This window comes from Amblyraja radiata, chromosome 17 (assembly GCF_010909765.2).
Source record: "Amblyraja radiata isolate CabotCenter1 chromosome 17, sAmbRad1.1.pri, whole genome shotgun sequence".
Classification (NCBI taxonomy): domain Eukaryota; kingdom Metazoa; phylum Chordata; class Chondrichthyes; order Rajiformes; family Rajidae; genus Amblyraja; species Amblyraja radiata.
Genome location: NC_045972.1, coordinates 49,759,522 through 49,779,746, shown reverse-complemented (window position 1 = coordinate 49,779,746; position 20,225 = coordinate 49,759,522). Strand labels below are relative to the sequence as shown.

At 44.7% G+C, this 20,225-nt stretch overlaps 1 protein-coding gene across 4 annotated transcripts in view; it reads left to right on the top strand.

Annotated features, from left to right (window-relative positions):
• Nucleotides 1–20,225, top strand: part of znf536 (zinc finger protein 536) — a 400,158-nt gene that overhangs the window by 130,515 nt on the left and 249,418 nt on the right. For all 4 annotated transcript variants that reach the window (XM_033036453.1, XM_033036455.1, XM_033036452.1 and 1 more), the window contains exon 3: nucleotides 2,781–2,902. The gene's annotated coding sequence lies outside the window, so the exon portion shown is untranslated. The remainder of the gene's footprint in view (nucleotides 1–2,780; nucleotides 2,903–20,225) is intronic.

Here is a 20,225-nt window from a genome sequence, read left to right as displayed (position 1 = left end):
TAGGTGACGTTTCACAGAGTGCTGGAGTAACTCAGCGGGTCAGGCAGCATCTGTGGAGAACATGGATAGGTGACGTTTCACAGAGTGCTGGAGTAACTCAGCGGGTCAGGCAGCATCTGTGGAGAACATGGATAGGTGACGTTTCACAGAGTGCTGGAGTAACTCAGCGGGTCAGGCAGCATCTGTGGAGAACATGGATAGGTGACGTTTCACAGAGTGCTGGAGTAACTCAGCGGGTCAGGCAACATCTGTGGAGAACATGGATAGGTGACGTTTCACAGAGTGTTGGAGTAACTCAGCGGGTCAGGCAGCATCTGTGGAGAACATGGATAGGTGACATTTCGGGGCCCTTTTTCAGACCCAACATCTCCTGTTCTGAAGAAGGATCCCAACCTAAAACGTCACCGATCCATGTACTCCAGGGATGCTGCCAGACCCACTGATTCACTGTGGCATTTTGTGTCTATCCTTGGTAAACCAGCATCCGCAGTTCCTTGTGTCTACAGAGCAGAATAGTCGCCCTGAGGACTCCCTCAGAAGAAGAGAGAACTTCTGAAACCAGAGCTACCTGATGAGGTTCCTGCAACGTTAGATGCATTGTTAAAGAATATTACAGAACAAAGTCAGGCAATCAATGCCAACTGGGTGAGATGCAAACCTCTGGAAACAAACATCCCATTAGATACAAGGAGAAATTTGCTAAAGCCTGATAGACTTCATATTGTAATTTCCTGAGTGATTTATTGTTCTTGGTTACAACAGAATGGATTGCATTTGAAATATATCAAGCGTACCAAACTAGGAGCATTAATACTTTAATAGATTTCTACCTAGAATTCTAATCCATGGCTGCAATCGATCTTGTTAATTTTAGAATGCAGGTGAGGATAATACTGGAATTACTCAGAATAAAGGGAGGGGGGGGGGGGATCACAGCAATGTCTACAGAGTGAGTTGCTCCACAATTTATATTTTAACTAAATGGTGCTAACGCCTGTGAATACCAGGGCCAGCCATGCTCTGAATAGCAAGTGTCATAAAACTTAATGCAATTTATCAGTGTGTCTGGACATTCTGATGTGAGAAAATAAGATGAGATGCTAAAGATTTTTGTTTTTATTAAAGCTCAAAGCAGTGTTGGCACATTTGAGTAGATTTGGTTTTATACAACAGATATAAGGCTGACCCTTTCACAACGATGCCTATAAGACCCAGCACAATCATTTATTATGTGTGTTTCTATTAGTATGTAACGCTGTTCACCCTCTGTACACAATACTGCCTGGTATCTACTCCTTATGTCTCTGAATTGCTTGCGTCCAGGAGCTGTGAAGCTGGTCACTAATACATTATCATATACAGGGTGGTCGCCGGGCTCTGGACAAAAGACCCTTGACTACAGTTTAATGTTATGCTGCGGAGAAGTGAAAAATAAAGGCAGAGGATAAAAAATGGCATCTGTTCTTCACAATGCACTCACGCACAAACCTGAGCCTAAGACATATGACATTCTGGCTGCAAAGGAATACAAGGCGGGCATCCGTTATAAACGGCCCCACACTGCTGCATTTTCCAAATGCTATTAAGTTATTGATTTACACAGTCTCATGATGATGTCATCTATAAGAAAGAGAATGCAGATGACAGTGAGAAATACTGTGACCTTGTTACAGCGTCTCTGGAACCCTGGCAGGTTCATTTCTGGTGTAGTATTTCAGAGATGCACTTTTAAGGTGATATCTAGTTACGTTGTTGAGTATTAATGCAGTAAAGGGTTCAGCAGCAATTCACATATAGGTCAATGAAATGTACTAACATCTGCTCTCTGTTTATCATTTGCATATGGTATTCATATGTTAATGCGCCTGTTTTATACACTAGTAACATATTTATGTAAATAACTTGGATGTGGATGACTTGTGATCCTCTTTGATTATCGCTGGGGAAAGAATTGGAATAAAATGGAATCTAAATCTGTGGTTTGCATGCTTGGGCTTCAAGTTCATTTAGAAAGTAAAAGCTGCCGTGGCAGAGAGTAGCTCTGATTTGTACACGCAGCTCCTCAGTGAAAAAAGCTTCCATTCCGAAGAAGCTTAAAGCCTTATAAATCAATAATGACACAGATGCACTGCTGATAATCTATTTAGAATGCCTGATAGCAAATATTGTCGTTGAGATGATTAGAATGGCCACTGTTTTAGCAGCAAGCTTTTCCCATTTAACTTGGACAGAAGTGAACCAAAAAAGTACTTTCACTTTTGCTGGAGTTTGTGTGTGACTGGAGGGAAAAGAACAAAGGGAGTCTGAAACCCACTCTGGTATAATGATATCAGTCCCGGGTTAATACAACATAGATATTAAAAAAACACAGCTCTTAATCGAATAGTGTCGTCAGGTGTAAGCAGCATTGAAGGTTGCTTCTTTTTTTATAAGTCTTCAGCCTGATTTAACATGAGAAGTGGGAAATAAAGAGGAGATTGTCAGAAATGGCAGCTGCCTGGAATCCTGATAAATATAAGCCTTTATTGATCTGATGAAAATGAAAGATCCCAATGCTATGCAGTATTTAGCTTCCAGTCTCAAACACGTCACCAGTGGCCTTGCTTGAGGTTAGATTTTCATTCTCACTTGCCAGATTTTATTTCATCTTTAACCTTTTCAGTTGGATTTCCTTGACCTCTGAATATTGCCTTTTTTGGGGGCTTTTTTGTTTATTGCTGTGATTTGAGGAATTTGTTGCCGTTACTTTAAATCAAACCTTTCATGTGTCTTTCTTTCAGTGAGAGCAAAGTGAAAATCCTCCTGTCAAAAGCCTTTGGCGTGCAGAGCCCAGCGTTCCAATCACTGGTGATCTACAACCAGTCAGACTGTCCTAACACAAGTATGCAGCCCCCTTGCTAAGGTAAGACTTCTCTACTCCAGCATGTGTATCTTTATATGTGAATGAGCCATAAAATGACTAGCAAGCCAGTGAAGTTTTATGTGGTATACGACTCTGGAGGAGAAAGGAATTATTACACGTGGATGCTAAGGACTGAACAATATCAAAGAAAGTAGCGTGAATATTGTTAGCATTTTAGAGCAAAGCAAGATATTTTCAATGAAATGGTCCAATTATTAGAAGAGTTTCATGCCGATGAGTTTCTGGACATTTATAGATTGGACAGTTTGCAATAAGACCCTTTCCCTTTCAGAAATTATTAGAAGGGTCTCTTTACACATCTAGCAAACTCTTTAATGCAATTTAAATCAGCCATTGATGTGACGAGAATATTCTTGAAAGATTATTATCTGTCTACCAAGTCCAACAGGGCAAGTGAATAAATCTACAATAACAACATCAGCATTAATGATTTACATTACGTAACTTCTGCAGCAATGAAAACGATCCTGAAGGGCAAAATCGGGCCAGAATTTTACCAGGAAGTTGCTATTACAAGGGATTAGCTGCGTTAAAGAGGTGAGGTTTAAGGAGTGCCTTAGGCAGGAGAGAGAACTTGGGCAGGGTGAATGAACACCAAGGTTTCAGGACCAAAGAGTTGAAGATAGACACAGAGTGCTGGAGTAACTCAGCGGGTCAGGCAGCATCTGTGGAGAACATGGATAGGTGACGTTTCGAGTAACAACCTTTCTTCAGACCTTTCTACACAAGAGTTGAAGGCAATACATTGTGGGGTTACACGGCCACACACACACACTCACACACACACACACACACACACACACACACACACACACACACACACACACACACACACACACACACACACACACACACACACTCACACTCACATACACACACTCACACACTCACACTCACACACTCACACTCACACACTCACACACACACACACTCCCACACACACACACACACACACTCCCGCACACACACGCACACGCACACACTCACACACACTCACACACACACACACACACACATACACACTCACACTCACACTCACACACCCACACACACACACTCACACACACTCTCACGCACACACACACACATGCTCACTCACACACACTCTAACACTCACACACTCACACACATATTCACACTCACACACACACAAAAGCACCACCATTAAGGGTCATAAGGTCATCACGTCATAAGTGATCCAGTAGAATTAGACCATTCGGCCCATCAAGTCTACTCTGCCATTCAATTATGGCTGATCTATCCCTCCCTCCTAACCCCTTCTGCCCATAACCCCTGACACCCGTACTAATCAAGAATCCACTTACTTGGCTTCCTCTGTGGCAAAGAATTCCACAGATTCACCACCCTCTGTCTAAAGAAATGTCTCCTCATCTCCTTCCCAAAAGAATGTCCTTTAATTCTAAGGCTGTGACCTTTAGCCCTAGACTCTCCCACGAGTGGAAACATTCTCTCCACATCCACTCTATCCAAGGCCTTCACCATTCTGTATGTTTCAATGAAGAATAATAGATTGCTGCAGCATTGGGTCGCTGGAAGGAAAGGCGAGGGGGAAAGATGAACCTGAACATTGGAGGAAGGTTGCTGATCTTTGCGCACAAGAAAGATTCTAACCTCAGTGGGCGGAGGAGTCATGCAAAGAGGAAATAGGCAGGGGTAGATCAGCTGTAATGGTGGAAGGCAAAGGGTATGATGCCAGCAACCATTCATTGGTAGAATTAGCTCTAAGACTGTCTTGGAGCAAGGTGAAGTCATTGTGGTTAAAGTAGACACAAGGAACTGCAGATGCTGGTTTATACCGAAGATAAACACAAAGTGCTGGAGTAACTCAGCAGGTCAGGCAGCCTCTCTGGAGAACATGCATAGGTGACATTTTAGGTTGGGACCCTTCATCAGAACTCCTTCAGTCTGAAGAAGGGTCCCAATCTGAAGCATCGCCCATCCTTTTTCTCTAGTGATGGTATCTGACCAGCTGAGTAGCTCCAGCACTGTGTGTCTGTCTTCATACCCAAGTGTGTCGGGATAGATACAGACTTGGCAATTTACCGTTCTTCTATCAGCCCTGGTCAGGGAGGCGGCATGAAAACTGGACGGGTGTTGCCAAGTTGAAGCCTCTGAACTCTGTCTTTAATTGGGATAGGTTCTGCTTGACCATTGGGACGGATTGCAGTTAATATTCTGTAACGGCAGATAGATGTTCGTTCACCAGCATACCCACACCACCGGATTCCCTCAGGATTTTTCTCACAACCTGGGGAATTGCTCTTTTATAAATTGTTTGTTTATTTAAATTCCTCCCTTCCCACGTCTCCTTCAATCGATTCAAGAGAGAGTGAGATATAGCTCTTAGGGCTAGCCGAATCAGGGGATATGGGGAGAAAGCAGGAACAGGGTACTGATTGTGGATGATCAGCCATGATCATATTGAATGGGGGTGCTGGCTCGAAGGGACGAATGGCCTACTCCTGCACCTGTTGTCTATGTATCTATGCTTCCTCCGTTCATACCCATTCTGCAGATTGATCCAAAGCTGTTTGTAATCTAGACTGGAGAAGCATGAAAGGATATGTTTCCCATTTTTCCAAAACAGCTTTACTAGAAGGGAGAGATAAACTATTTCAGAAGATAATTTGTCATCTCAGTCAAGGCTAAAACTCAACATAAGGTCATAAGGTCAAAAGGTCATAAGGGATAGGAGCAGAATTAGGCCATTCAGCCCATCAAGTCTACTCCACCATTCAATCATGGCTGATCTATCTCTCCCTCCTAACCCCATTCTCCTGCCCTCTCCCCATAACCTCTGACACCGGTACTAATCAAGAATCTATCTATCTCTGTCCACAGACTTGGCCTCCACAGCCTTCCGTGACAAATCATTCAACAGATTCACCACCCTCTGACTAAAGACATTTCTCCTCATCTCCATCCTAAAAGAACTTCCTTTAATTCTGATGCCTTGACCTCTAGCCCTAGACTCTCCCACTAATGGAAACATTCTCTCCACATCCACTCTATCCAAGCCTTTCACTATTCTGTACGTTTCAATGAGGTCCCCCCTCATTCTTCTAAACTCCAGCGATTGCAGGGCCAGTGCCGACAAACGCTCACCATAGGTTAACCTACTCATTCCTAGGATCATTCTTGTAAACCTCCTCTGACACTGAGTCACCGCTGAGTCACCAGTGAATGTCCAGCACCCTGTTACTCTTGACTAGAGAGTCCTCATTACCCCTTCAACTTAAGCGTCTTTCCATGGCTGTCTTTGACTGTATTCACTTTTATTTTGCAGCGATCACTTTGAATTGGTTACTTTGCTGGCGATAGTTCAACCAAGTTTACACATTAATAGACAATAGACAACAGGTGCAGGAGTAGGCCATTCAGCCCTTCGAGCTAGCACCACCAATCAATGTGATCATTGCTGATCATCCACAATCAATACCCCATTCCTGCCTTCTCGGCATATCCCCTGACTCTGCTATCTTTAAGAGCCCAATCTAGCTATCTCTTGAAAGTATCCAGAGAACCGGCCACCACCGCCCTCTGAGGCAGAGAATTCCACAGACACATCTCTCTGGGTGAAAAAGTGTTTCTTCATCACCATCCTAAATGGCTTACCCCTTATTCTTAAACTGTGGCCCCTTATTCTGGACTACCCCATCATCGAGAACATGTTTCCTGCCTCTAGCGTGTCCAAACCCTTAATAATCATATATGTTTCAAAGACTACACATGATTCGAATCGAGCCATCCACAGTGTACAGATACAGGATAAAGGGAATAACGTTTCGTGCAAAATAAAGTCCAGTAAAGTCCGATTAAAGATAGTCAAATGTGATAGATAATAGCTCAGCACTGCTCTCTAGTTGTTGATAGGATGGTTCAGTTGCCTGATAACAGCCAGGAAGAAACTGTCCCTGAATCTGGAGGTGTGCGTTTTCACACTTCTGTACCTCTTGCCCGATGGGAGAGGGGAGAAGGGCTGAATGGCCTACTCCTGCACCTATTGGCTATTGGTGGAGCACCAAGGCAAATTCCTTGTATGTGAATACTTGGCCAATAAACCTATTCATTCTATTGTCTATTGATATTTATTAAAGCAAATGTTTGATTCTGTGGGTGAAGTGTTTTGAGAGTTGGGGAGATAGTTTTGAAATAAAGAGCCTCTGCTTGGTTCAGCTTGCTGCCGGAGTCCTCATTGTGTCATGGAGATTGTACCGAGATGTGTCTAATAGTTGATTGTGATTTGAAAGCAAGGAAACAGCTGTTTAGTATCTAACAGCATGCACACTGCACTGGTGGAGTTCCTCTCACCACCTGCATCTCCAAATCGACAAGCATCTGTTTATTTTTTATTGCAGCTCACTCAAAAGTAAAGATCTGTTCACGTTCAACCCAGCACTGAGTTAGGGGCTCTCCAGATTCAGAGTCTCACATCAATGGAGAGCAGGTTAACCTCCACACAATGTACACACTTCAGCAGTAAAATGCCACTTGGAGCCTAACGGCCGCCACCATAGCAGTCTGTGTAACGCTGCGACTGTCTGCGGAAGGTGCAGCTACATGCAATGTGGCAACATTCTGAACCTTTCAAAAATGCAGCTACCTTCCAAATCCTGTGAAGAATACTGTGGATATAGACAATAGACAATATACAATAGACAATAGGTGCAGGAGTAGGCCATTTGGCCCTTCGAGCCAGCACTGCCATTCAATGTGATCATGGCTGATCATCCACAATCAGTACCCCGTTCCTGCCTTCTCCCCATATCCACTGACTCCGTTATTTTTAAGAGCCCTATCTAGCTGAGGCAGAGAATTCCACTGACTCACCACTCTCTGTGAGAAAATGTCTTTCCTCATCTCCGATACAAGGATATGGGTTGGGGAAATGGGTGTGGGTCCAATGTCCAGCAAGGGTGTCAGAGGTTATGGGGAGAAGGCAGGAGAATGGGGTTAGAGGGGGAGATAGATCAGCTATGATTTAATGGCGGAGTATAGATGGGCCGAATGGCCTAATTCTGCTCCTATCACTTATGTCCTTATGATCCAGCTGGGGCCCAGGGGCGGGGTGGGGGAAATAAAAAAAAGAGAGGGTGGAATTTTAGGTAACTAACCAACAGCAACCCCCATCCCTTTTCTCTCCCCCTCTCTTCCCTGGCCCACAGCTAGATGCTCACCCATTTTTCCCACTATCCCAGCCCCCTTTCACATTTTAGTGAGTCCATATCTCACTCCCCCTGTCTCTTCATCTCCGGCCTTCATCCACCAATCTGGTGATCAAAACACTAAGAGCTGGAGGAACACAGAAGGTCAGGCAGCATCTGTAGAGGGAATGCATGGACTTTCCTCACCCGTATCCACCTATCAATTGCTTGGCTTTGTCCCGCCCGCATCTCTTTTCCAGCTTTCCACCCCCTAAAATCAATGGGCCGAAGGGCCTGTTTCTGAATTGTATCTCTAAACTAAAAAACTAAACTAAACTAAACTCACAGTGAAGGAATCTGAATAAGGGCACTAACCCGAAACGTCACCTATCCATGTTCTCCACAGATGCTGCCTGACCCACTGAGTTACTCCAGCACTCTGTGAAACGTCACCTATCCATGTTCTCCACAGATGCTGCCTGACCCACTGAGTTACTCCAGCACTCTGTGCTTTTTGCACAAATATGCTCTGTAGTTTATTTCCCACTGATATATCCAGGAAACCATCTGTAAAGCATTACTATTCGCCCTCAGTACTGAAAGATGGAAGTTGAATCAGTATATTAAAGGCAAAGGAAGGACCCAAACCCAAAGCATCATCCATACATTCCTTCCACAGATGCTGCCTGACCTGCCGAGTTCTTCCAGCACTTTGTGTTTTGCTCAAAGTTTGATCCCACAAGGTTCATTGATGTCATTACTCCACTGATATTGAGCATTGTGTGAGCTTCTGGTCACCTCATTACTGGAAGGATTTGGAGACTATGCAGTGGGTGCAGAAGAGGTTTGACAGCGTGCAATGATTCAACGGCACTTTACAGCCACAGGTAGCTGGGTGCAGTGATTTTATTTTTGGGTACAGTCTAATAAACATCTTACAGTACATAGGCACAATGACGGCCAAGTGTAGGAGTGTAAGAATAGTAAATTACATCGAGGCAATGCCCAAGAGTTGGAATGAAAAGCTTTCTTGTCAGATTCCCCAGCAGCGTTAGTGTGTCAGAACATCAAGGAAGACATTTGATCCTCCAAAGATGACACCAAGGGTTGATATAACGATGAAGTGAAGCATCTTCCCAGAAATGGTAACTGAAAGTGGTAATTGTTGTAATCTAATCTGCAGCACACTTCTGTGCATCTTGTCTTGGAATTTCAACTGTCAACCTGATTGTTAATACAAGTGAAGGTTTAAGTGATCGATTCGTTGCAACGGAGATTCTGCTCCCAGTTTTATCAGTGCTATGAACACTGGAGGAATAACATGTAAAATTCCCTTGCACGTGACAAGCCCGAATAAAATCCCTGTGTCTCTCCAATCAAAAGTCTTCATTAACCGTCGCAACCTCCGGTTAAATATATTTTCATTCTTGCACTTGTCGTCTGGCTGGTTGGGTGAGCGTTGCATTTGGCTGAGCAGGCAGTAAATGAGTTTGTTTCCCTTCAGAGTGTGTCTGTTTGGAGAGGTTTACGTGATGCCGCATTCACACCACCCGTTATTTTTTGTTGTTGGGAAAGTTAAAACTATTTGAGCGTAAGTGGTCCCAGTGGAGAAGCAGATTAGAACATTTACCGCAGAATCTTGGATAACAAAAAAACCCTGGCAAATATTCACATTTACAATTGCCAGCTTACACATACTGTACATCTTTGATAAAAAGAAAAAGTCCTCAGGCTAAGTTCTGGATCGCAGCTGCAATCTTTTTTTTTTAAATCGCAATTACTCATCCCAATAATTAACAACAATTATTTGGGCTGTGATCTTACTCTGAACGTTCTTTTAACAAGAAACCTTTCTGGCTCTTAGCGTGCCGATTATCCACTTCGAGTTTGAAGTCCGAGTACTACACATGGATATCGGTGTAAGTGGAGAATATACTCACTCCCCTGACTCTCAGTCTGAAGAAGGATCTGGACCCGAAACGTCACCCGTTCCTTCTCTCCAGAGATGCTGCCTGACCCGCTGAGTTACTCCAGCAGTTTGTGTTGGAGTAACTTTGATTTAAACCAGCATCTGCAGTTCCTTCCTCCACATTCACATTGTTGTCTCAGAATTCCGTAGAATAAAGCAAACTAGCTGAAAATGTTTTGACTTTTAAGGTGAAGTTTAAGGTGAAGGGGAAAAGATTTAATAGGGATCTGAGGGGCAACTTTTTCACACAGAGGGTGGTGAGTGTATGGAACAAGCTTCCGGAGGGGGTAGTTGAGGCTGGGACTATCCCAACGTTTAAGAAACATGTAGACAGGTACATGGATTGCATATGTTTGGAGGGATATGGACCAAACCCGGGCAGGTGGGACGAGTGTAGTTGGGACATGTTGGCCGGTGTGGGCAAGTTAGGCTACAGGACCTGTTTCCACACTGTATCGCTCCATGACTGTTGGTGTTAGAGGTTATGGGCAGAAGGCAGGAGAATGGGGTAGGAGGGAGAGATAGATCAGCCATGATTGAATGGCGGATTAGACTTGATGGGCAGAATGGCCTAATTCTGCTCCTGTTACTTATGTAGGGAGGGTAGGGGAGGAACAGAAGGGTAGGCACACCAGTCATAGCAGCAAAGCAAGTCTGAAAATCAAAGCAATCCCACATTTACTGCAGGTTTTGCTGTTTCTGCGGAATCTTATCCCAGCCTCTCACTTGCAATTTAAACAATCCTAATGCCCCAGACAGTTTACGAGACCAGCATTGTTGGCAGCCATCTGTTGCACTCAAGTTCCTTTTAACGTTTTCCTGCTGCATTGCAAATGTGCATGTGTGCATGTGTGCATGTGTGCAAATGTGCATGTGTGCATGCATTGTAGTCTGGTGGAGACATGGCCTTTTCTTCAAACATTCATAGAGTCACACAGAGCGGAAACAGGCCCTTCAGCCCATCACACCCATACCAACTGAGGTGCCTCTTCGACACTAGTCCCACCTGCCCGCGTTCGGCCCATGTCCTGTCCACGTACGTCCAACTGGAAGGTATTTTCATGGTTTCAATTATTGGTCGGATGGCAGTGAATGGCCAACCGACACAACATTGGTTCTGCAGACTGATAAAACAAGTAAGTGTGTAGGAAGGAACTGCAGATGCTGGTTTATACTGAAGATAGACACAAAATGCTGGAGTAACTCAGCAGGTCAGGCAGCATCTCTGGAGAGAAGGAATGGGTGACGTTTTGGGTTGAGTTCCTCAGACTGGGAATTAGATTAAATGAGGACTATAAAGTGATGGGCAGCCAAGTGTAGAGTCATATAGCACGGAAACATAGACATAGAAACATAGACAATAGGTGCAGGAGTAGGACATTCGGCCCTTTGAGCCTGCACCGCCATTCAATATGATCATGGCTGATCATCCAACTCAGTATCCTGTACCTGCCTTCTCTCCATACCCCCTGATCCCTTTAGCCACAAGGGCCACATCTAACTCCCTCTTAAATATAGCCAATGAACTGGCCTCAACTACCTTCTGCGGGAGAGAATTCCACAGATTCACCACTCTCTGTGTGAAAAAGTTTTCCTCATCTCGGTCCTAAAAGATTTCCTCCTTATCAGGCCCTTCGGCCCAACGTCTATGCTGACCAAGATGCCCCATCAATAATTTAGCCTGCAATTGGCCCATCATCCCTTTTATCCTTTCTTATCCTCGTCCCTGCCCAATTGTCTTTTAAATGTTGTTATTGTAGCTGCCGCAACTCGTTCCATATACCCGCCAGCCATTATGTGGAAAAGTTGCCCCTCAGGTTCCTATTGAATCTTTCCCCCTCACCTTATACCAATGTCTTCTAGTTCTTGATTCCCCTCCCCCGGGTAAAAGACTTTGTGCATTCACTCGATCTATTCCTCTCATGATCTTATAACACCTCTATAAGATCACCCCTCAGCCTCCTGCACTCCAAGGAATACTCCAAAGTGTCAGAGGTTGTGGGGAAAGGGCAGGAGAATGGGGTTAGGAGGGAGAGATAGATCAGCCATGATTGAATGGTGAAGTAGACTTGATGGGCCAAATGGCCTAATTCTGCTCCTATCACTTTAGAACTCATGAACTTATGAATGAAGCCCCAGCCTGCCCAACCTCTCCCTGTAGCTCAAGCCTTCAAGTCCTGGCAACATTCGCGTAAACCTCCTCTGCGCTCTTTCCAGCTTGACAGCTTAAAGGACCAAATGTACTCTGCTATTCCTCACCCTGGCTTTACAAAGACAGACATCTTCACCACCAATATGCCGTTCAATTACATTGCAGAAAGACAGCGGTTGTCAAGTTCATGTGCATGAAACTGCTTGCCTGGCTGACAAGGTGAATCTGACGCACCTGTGCCCATCAATGCCAGTTCCAGGTAGTCTTACCTGTGGGGCAAGCCTCATACTGCTCTAGATCCAAATGCACACCTGTGCCAACTGTAGACAGGGTCTAGTCAATCATCCTGCCCTTTCCACAGCTTGTCATCATCATATACAGTTCTATTTAGTTTAGAGATACAGCGCGGAAACAGGCCCTTCGGCCCACCGAGTCTGTGCCGACCTGCAATCCCCGCACATCAACACTATCCCACACACACTAGGGACAATTTACACATACACCAAGCCAATTAACCTACAAATCTGTACGTCTTTGGAGTGAGGGAGGAAACCGAAGATCTCTTTTTTATTGCAATTAAGAAAAAATATATTATGAGTGCAAAAGAGATTTGGACACGTGCATGGATAGGACAGGTTTAGAGGGACACGGGCCAAACGGGGACAGGTGGGACTAGTGTAGATGGGCCAATTTGGTTGGAGTGAGCAAATTGGGCCGAAGGGTCTGTTTCCATGCTGTACGGAGCTATGACTCGAAGGCCATTACTGGGAGAATGGGAATAAATAAAGACGTTTGTTTCTTTATCAGAATATTTTTTTTCTCCCGGGGACTGTTGGGACCTTTCTAATTCTGAAAGGAATGTAACTGGTCAGTTGAAGGATTGTACAATGTGAGATGATATGTGGAATCCACAGAGAGTGTGGTATTATAAAGGCAGGGGCATTTCAAATCAACCTGCTATTTCTAACATGTTTAAAATACTGTCAGCAAACTGAGAGGTGTGTACATTTGTGAACTGCAACTGTGAATGTTTCTACTTACCGAAAATGTCTCATGTCAATTAGTTTCGTTTAAGAGTAAATTAGGTTATGGACGTTTCTGCGGCATCCACTTCTCAAATCCTCACTGCTTCTTATAAAGAAATACTCTTATGCCTCTGTGGTGCCACTCCAGTGATCTAGAGATGACCTTCTAACCTCCCGTCCTCAAATCCTGGACCATTACCGACCCAAGATCACATCATGAAAGACAGAGAATGTGTTAATGGCCTGGCCTTTAGAGACGAGGGAAAGTTGACCTGCCATCCTAAGAGACGTCTATGTTGCTGGAAAGATAGCAGGAGAACGGTGGACAGAGAGAGGTCCACAATGTCCAAGCTTACAACGCTTGCAGTGCCAGAGACCAGGGTTCGATCCCGACTACGGGTGCTGACCGTACGGAGTTTGTACGTTCTCCCTGTGACCACGTGGGTTTTCTCCGAGATCTTCGGTTTCCTCCCACACTCCAAAGACGTACAGGTTTGTAGGTTAATTGGCGTGGTATAAATGTAAATTCTTCCTACTGTGTGTGTAGGATAGCGTTAGTGTGCGGGGATCGCTGGTTGGTGCGGACGAAGGGCCTGTTTCCGCACTGTATCTCTAAACTAAACTAAACGTAACTTAATTAAACTAAACACTGCAGTCAAGCTGCAGCCTGAAGAGGGGTCTCGACCCGAGACGTCACCCACCTTGTGCCACAGTCAAGCTTCATTGTTTAATGGGGAATTGCATTTCCTGCAAGTCCCACTCATTTTAGACAGGCACATGGATATGTGGGAGAACATGGATTATGTGCAGGCAGATGTGATCCCTCGGTGCTCAGGAGACTGAGGGGTGATATTCATAGCGGTGGAATTGGGTCTTTTACCCAGTTGAGGTATAAAGCAAAACAGAGGACATAGGATGAAGAGGGAAGATTGAATAGAACCTGAGAAGCAATGAATTAACTCAGAGAGTGGTGGGTGTATGGAACGAGTTGCTAGAGAAGGTAGTTGAGGCAGGGACAATAAATTTAACAGACACTTGGACAGGTACATGGATAGTAAATGTTTAGGGGGATGTGGGCCAAACGCAGGCTGGTGGGATGAGTTTAAATCGGGCATCTTGCTTGCCAGGGGTGAGTTGGGCCAAAGGGCCCATTGCCATTGCTGTATTATAAGTTCATGTCAGAGTAGTAGAATTAGGCCATTCGGCCCATCGAATCTACTCCACCATTCAATCACGGCCATCATGGATCTATCTTTCCCTCTCAACCCCATTCTCCTGCCTTCTCCCCATAACCTATGACACCTCTAACCAATCAAGTATCTGTCAATCCGCCTTAAAAACAGCTTCCACAGCCGTCTGTGGCAATTAATTCCACAGATTCATCATCCTCTGACTAAAGAAATTCCTCCTCATGTATTAGTTAATGAATAGGTTTCCCTATCAGGCCAGGTAACTGTGGGCCGAAGGGCCTGTTCCTGTACAGTAGTATTCCTGAAGCCCCCACATTAACAGAGATTGCTACATTTTAATTACACATGTTTACGATCACTGACACAAGCTGAATATCCGAGTGTGTTGACTTTGGAAGCACAGATTTTAATGGCCGGCGCTTGGCTTGTGAGATGAATGATAATGAACTAATAACACCTCGTGTATGGGGTGCTTGGGGACCGGTGTTGTGCTGACATCTGCTGAGAGCTGGTCCCATAGGTGTGGTGTAACGGCCATGTGGCATGTGGCACTGATCGGATGTGACCAGCTCCAACCCTCTGTGCTGGCCCCAGCTGTGGCCTGCGACAAGCTGATCCCATTTACACGACTCTGTGAACGACAACACTGCGCCAACGGGTCGCAAACAACACACTGCACCACCACATGACCCGTGAGTTTGTGACAGTCCTGCTTCCTATCCCACAGTACAGGCCTTCCAATAACACCCCGCGCAAGATGAGTTTATGAATGTTTAACGCGTACATATTAAGTTTCCAAGACTCTGCATAATGGAATTCTACTTTGTTTATTTGAGGTGGGTTAAAATATCTCATCTCTGATGAATTGTGGACAAATAAACTTGATAGAAATGTTTTAAGCATTCAGGCAATAATCTTTGGTGCAGGATAATTTCAGAAATTAGATAGCTGCTATGATGAATTAGCATCAGTAAAAGACTGCTATAATTTATTTGATTCAATAAATGCATGTGTACTGGTGCTACCCATCCTGCCACAGCCCAGATCACATCATTTATGTTCTTTAATTATATATAAGCCAAATGTTTTTCTTTGGTAATATCATGCTGCTCTATGCGGCCTGGGCTATTTTGGACAATACCATGTTACTTAAGAATACGCTCCCACAAGTTACAGTTTTAAAATCAATAATAACCTTCGAAAGGTGACTTTCAACGATGAAAGTAGCCTGGTTACTTAAAATAAAGTCTCTTACACAACACACGTTATGATGTAAGGCCCCCTCAGTCTGTTTATCAGCAAGGGGAAATAGGATCGAATGTGTGCGATTATTCGGTGTGTATCTGTCCACACAATTAAATAACTTCAGCAAGAATGTAGGAATGTACAGACAGAACTCTGATTAACTGACTACTGCATTGTACTTTGCTTGGGCAGTTTACACCCCAGCGGTATGAACATTGACTTCTCCAATTTCAGGTAGTCCTTGCTTTCTCCCTCCTTCCCCTCCCCTTCCCAGCTCTCCCACAGCCCACTGTCTCCGCCTCTTCCTTTTTTCCCCCTCACCGCCCCCTCCCCGACATGAGTTTGAAGAAGGGTCTCGACCCGAAACGTCGCCTATTTCTTCTCTCCATAGATGATGCCTGACCCGCTGAGTTTCGCCAGCATTTTTGTCTACCTTCGATTTTTCCAGCATCAGCAGTTCTTTCTTAAACATTGCATCTTACCTGTTCTTTAGGGGTATTTATTTAATGTTTAGACTGTTTGATGAGGGCAAGACTTTTAGCTCAGTTTGGTTTGGTTTGAAGAAGGGTCTCGACCCCAACCGTCACCCATTCCTTCTCTCCAGAGATGCTGTCTGACCAGCTGAGTTACTGCAGCTTTGGTTAGGTTTGGTTTCATTTAATTTAGTTTATTGTCACGTGTACCGAGGTACAGTGAAAAGTTTTTGTTGCGCGCTAACCAGTCAGCAGAAAGACAATACATGATTACAATCGAGCCGTCCACAGTGTACAGATACATGATAAAGGGAATAACGATTCCTGCAAGATAAAGTCCAGTAAAGTCTGATTAAATAATGTCTGAGGCTTTGATTTGAGGTAGATAATATCTCAGTACTGTTCTGTAGTTGTTGAGAGGACGGTTCAGTTGCCTGATAACAGCTGGGAAGAAACTGTCCCTGAATCTGGAGGTGTGTGTTTTCAAACTTCTATATCTTTTGTATGTTGGGAGAGGGGAGAAGAGGGAGTGGCCTGTGGTGAGACTGGTCCTTGATGATGCTGCTGGCCTTGCCGAGGCAGCGTGAAGTGTAGATGGAGTCAATGGAAGGGAGGTTGGTTTGTGTGATAGTCTGGGAGCAATCAGTATCTATTTATCTCGACCCAAAACGTCACCCATTCCTTCGTTCCATAGATGCTGCCTCACCCGCTGAGTTTCTCCAGCATTTTTGTCTACCTAAGGAGACCTGGACAGGTGCATGGATAGGAAAGGTTTAGAGGAATAGGGGCCAAATTCCCATATTCCTCGAAACCTTTCCCGTCCATGTACTTGTCCAAGTGGGACAAGTTGATATTGGGTTTGTTGGCCAGCATGGATGAGTTGGGCTGAAGGGCCTGTTTCCCTGCCGTGTGTCTCTCTAACGTCACAGAATTAGCTCACTGGCCCTGGTTATTCTGAGTTGCCAGCACCAGAGCCAGCGCATTTCCCTCTGTTGGTACGTTAGTGAGAAATTAAATTAAACGCAACAAATGTCGTGGACGTCGATTCCTGAAAGAAGACCAATCAGTTTAAATTAAATTTATGGGTTTGATCTGGATGAATATTATTTATCTTAAACAAGAATTTTCATCCAATCTGGAAATGAACCATGCCAATCCACTGTGGCCCCAAGCATTTCTCTTTAAGTATATAAATATCCCCTCACATTTGAAATGGTAATTTTCCATTGTTCATAGTTATATCCTCTCGCCATGCAATGGAGATTAGACTATCCTTCATTATCCTGCTTTGTGGCTGTCCGGATAGAGAGATGTGACACATCGCGTCTCGCTCACTCTGTGCAGTCTCTTCACCGTTGAATCTTCCTCTGAAGAGGACAATCAGCCTATCCCTCCCATTAGGGAGTATTAGCGACAGGGAAAAGGTGGACAGACTTGGATTGATTTCTCCAGAACGCTGGAGGTTGGAGGGAGACAATAGACAATAGACAATAGGTGCAGGAGGAGGCCATTTGGCCCTTCGAACCAGCACCGCCATTCAATGTGATCATGGCTGATCATCCACAATCAGTACCCCGTTCCTGCCTTCTCCCCATATCCCCTGACTCCGCTATCTATTAAGAGCCCTATCTAGCTCTCTCTTGAAAGTATCCAGATAGAAGTAGGGCGGGCAAGATGGCGCAGAGGTGCTGCCTTACAGCGCTTGCAGTGCCGGAGACCCAGGTGCTGGCTCGAAGGGCCGAATGGCCTACTCCTGCACCTATTGTCCATTGTCTACGGGTGCTGTCTGTACGGAGTTTGCACGTTCTACCCATGACTTGCGTTGGTTTTCCCTGAAATCTTCGGTTTCCTCCCACACTCCAAGGATGTACAGGTTTGTAGGTTAATTGGCTCGGTGTATGCGTACATTGTCCCTAGTGCGTGTAGGATAGTGTTAGTGTGCGGGGATCGCTGGTCGGTGAGGAATCAGTGGGACAAAGGGCCTGTTTCTGCGCTGGATCTCTAAACTAAACTTAAAAACTAAAGTACATAAAATTATGAGAGGCACAGATAGGGTGGACAGTCAGAACCTTTTCCTCTGAGTGGAAATGTCAAAGACAAGAGGGTATAGGTTTTAGATGAGAGGGACAAAGTTTAAAGGAGATGTGCTTTTTTTACACAGAGGGTGGTGGGTGCCTGGAACGCGCTGCCAGGGGTGGTGGTGGAGGCAGATACGATCGTGGTGTTGATGAGGCTTTTAGACAGGCACGTGGATATGCAGGGAATGGAGGGATATGCAAGCAGATGAGATTAGGTTATCTTGGAACATGTTTGTCATGGACATTGTGGGCCGAAGGGCCTGTTCCTGTGCTCCACTGGTCAATGTTCAATGTCCACCTGCAATGTTAACTGCCTGACCATCTTCCACTTATAGTAAGTTTTAATATCAGCATGCCCTGACCATGACCAAGTGTTGATGTAACTCCTCATTCACTCACCTTTACCTGCTAGGACTGTCTCAGATTTAAAATCCTCACATTTTCAACATTCTTTCATGGACTCGTCCCTCCCCTGATCTCTAACCTTCTCCACCACTCTAGTCCTTTGGAAATCCCACTTTCTCCACTTCTAACTACGACAGTCCTAAGGGGCGGCACGGTGGCGCAGCGGTAGAGTTGCTGCCTTACAGCCGCCAGAGACCCGGGTTCGATCTTGACTACGGGTGCTCTGCCATGACCTGCGTGGGTTTCCTCCGGGTGCTCTGGTTTTCTCCCACATTTCAAAGACATGCAGGTTTGTAGGCTACTTGGCTTGGTATAATTGTAAATTGTCCCTAGTGTGTGGGATAGTGCGAGTGTACGTGGATCGCTGGTCGGCGCAGACTTGCTGGACTAAAATGCCTGTTTCTGCGCTGTATTTTAATCTAAACTAAAGTAAACACATGTTGATGTAACTCCTCATGATCGCTGGTCGGTGCGGACATGGTGGGCTAAAATGCCTGTTTCCGCACTGTCTCTCTAAACTAAATTATTGTTCCACACTTTAACCCTCTCCACATCTGTAATTCTCTCCTCTTTTACGACTCTTCTTAAATTGATCAAGGTTTGGGTTGTGTAGACTGATATCATTGTTTGAGTCTTGGTGTCTGTTATTACCTTGTAGGTTGCCAGGTGAATATTACTGAGCAGATACAATAGTGTGGTTTGGTCCAGATCAATGGGACTTCAAACTTCATTTCTCCAACTTCCTCAGGTGCTTTTGCTTTCAACATCCTCCAAGATTTAGTTTTGTTTAGTTTAGTGTAGAGATACAGCACAGAAACAGGCCCTTCGGCCCACCGAGTCCGTGCCGACCAGCGATCCCCGCACACTAACACCATCCTACACACTAGGGATATTTACATTTATACCAAGCCAATTAACCTATAAACCTGTACGTCTTTGGAGTGTGGGAGGAAACCGAAGATCTCGGAGCAAACCCACGCTGGGTTTTGGAGATTTTTGTGAACTTGGTCGAGCAGTTAGGATTTTTAACTTCAACGAAATGGAGTTTGTAAGTTCTCAAAATGTTTTAATAATCCAAGACCTGGTGTAAATTGTGAATGCAATTTCTTTCTTTAAAACTATATGTATAACATTGATACTGTAGTGTCTGTTTTCTTGGTGTAGCGAGTTTGTTTCTTTGACGACATAGCTATGATATGAATGCTTCATACTGGTGAGATCTGCTTTATTCATGACTAACCCTGCTGTTATCAAAGTAACTTCCAGCTTATTAGCGACAAAAGACTTTTATCCTTTGTGCTGCCCTGTTCACCAGTGCTTCCTGAATTAAACTGCTGTTTCCTGCCCTTTATATGCATGACCACATCTGGGTAGCTTGCTCACAGCCCTGCTTCTTAATAACAATCACCTTCCCTTTCAGTCTCTCTTGATTGTCCGTAATTCACTCTGACAGATATTGCCTGACAACTTGCCTGCATTTCCCTCCCTGCGCGACCCAAACTAACTCTAAGCACTTACACAGCCTGTCATTTCTAATATTTGATTTCATTTTATGTTATTTCTTTTCGAGACTGATGGAACAAAACAGCAGAGTGTTGAT